Source organism: Octodon degus, unplaced genomic scaffold (assembly GCF_000260255.1).
Source record: "Octodon degus isolate 3935 unplaced genomic scaffold, OctDeg1.0 scaffold00144, whole genome shotgun sequence".
Taxonomy (NCBI): Eukaryota; Metazoa; Chordata; class Mammalia; order Rodentia; family Octodontidae; genus Octodon; species Octodon degus.
In genome coordinates this window covers 5,704,023-5,706,058 of record NW_004524720.1, presented here as the reverse complement: position 1 = coordinate 5,706,058, position 2,036 = coordinate 5,704,023, and the positions used below count along the sequence as shown (strand labels likewise).

Sequence of the window (2,036 nt, the reverse complement as noted above, 5' to 3'; positions counted from 1 at the left end):
CTTAATTGACCTTGGAAGGCTAGGGACAAAATGTTGGCTTTCCTTGTGGCTATGGTTCTTTTTTTAAACAGGAAGACTGAGGACCATATACTTTGAGAATTCTGGCTTGAACAAAGGAACAGGCACAAAAAACTTAGTGGTATCTGAATTCAAAATTCTTGCTTATTATTTTCAACTTTTATATTTTATTAGTACATGTTTGTAGTGCATAATTGCCACGTCCTCATGGGGGTTTTTACATATGCACAGAATACATCATAAGTTTTTAAAATCTATTTTCCTTTCCTCTTTCTGTCCTTCTGTCTCTTGGTTCTCTTTCTCATGTTAGAAAGATCTATTTTCCTATTATCTTTTATTTTGCTCTTTATATTTTGAGCTCATATAAGAGTAACCATGTGATACTTAAGCTCCCGTGTCTGATTTATTTTATTTAATATTATTGTCTCAAGGTCCACCCATTTTCCTACAGTTTATTCTTCTTTGTGGCAGAATAGTATTGCATTATGTACAAATACTGCATTTTATTTATTCATGTATTTGTTAATGAACATGTAGGCTGCCTCCAAGATGTAGCAACTGTGAACTGTGTAAGCATGGCTATATATATACATCACTGCATCATTATGTCCTCATCTCCTTTGGGACTATACCTACAAGGGCAGTAGCTGGGCTAAATGAGATTATTATTATTACTTTAGGAATCTTCATATTTAGGAATCTTCATATTGATTTCCATAGTTGTTGTACTAGTTTGTATTCTCACCAACAGTGTAGAAGGATTTCTTTTTCCCTACAACCTTACCAATATTTGCTATTACTTGATTTCTTTTTTTTCCCAATAGGTAAGTTCTCATTTAATCACAATTCAAAAGTACTGATTTTATGTTAACACAGATTTTTCCAGAAAACAGGAACTGAGGTGAAGTATTATATACTTTTTAAGGTTAACAACTATAATTTTTTTTTACTAACAAATAATCAAGATCAGTTTGAGATTCTCATTATAAATATATTCATTACTATTTCTATTCATAATAAGTTGAAGTTTCCTAAAAACCTGTGTCATTTACTATTATAACAGAGATAACTATGTATTTACAGCCAGTCCTTAAAGTGCTGGCTTAATGTAAAATGATCATTGTTTGGAAGGACTTAAAACAACATATTTTATTTATTTTTTATATTAATTTTAATGAGAAAGAAATAGCAATGAGATAGTTTCAGAACAGGTTAGTAGGACAGTTACAATAATTAATACATTGCATATGTCTTTGTAGTAGTTATTCAGAGTACAAGATGCAGACATGATATCTTCTCTAAACACTATTGTACAAATCTTCACATTGAACTAAGATAAAGTGACCATTTTAAGAAATAAATTGCTCCCCTTTGGTTGTGCCAAAAAAAATCCTAATATTCTTTGTATCACTCTTACGATAAACTGTAGATAGAGATAGGTGGATGCAATAGTATCCAAGAAGAGCATTTTGGAACTTTCTTTTGTTTAAGATTTGTGACAGTGAAGAATTTGTAAAATATCATTAAATTCTACTTGCTATATAATAAGCATCTATTTCCAAATAAGGGATACATTCCATAGTAGAGTAACAATTTTAATATGTAAAATAGCCCCAGTTACTTCTGTAAGATTTGGACAAAAACAAAACATCCTTGCAATAAAATTGACAATGTAGCTTAAATAACTTATAGGATTTCAGAAATGTCTCCGGAAAATCATGACAATGGTCATGAACTAGACAGAGCTAGGAAGGAACATCACACCAATATACAACATGGCTTCCTCCACAGTAAACTGCCACTGACTAATGACAGTGAGGTATGACATAAGAAAAAAGTATGCTCTTTAGAAGGAGTGGCAAGAGAAGAGAATTTACCAACAAACGTCTCCCAAAGTCCTGACGAGATTTTCATAGGATCACAATCTTAAAGATCATTTCTATGACATGTTAAAGGACTCCTCTATATTGCAATCGCTCCTCAACTGTAAATACAAATCAACTATAGACTCACTTGCA

General features: G+C 31.6%; 1 pseudogene; it reads right to left on the bottom strand.

The window, feature by feature from the left end:
* LOC111812818 overlaps positions 1–2,036 on the bottom strand; it is a 49,064-nt pseudogene that overhangs the window by 45,891 nt on the left and 1,137 nt on the right.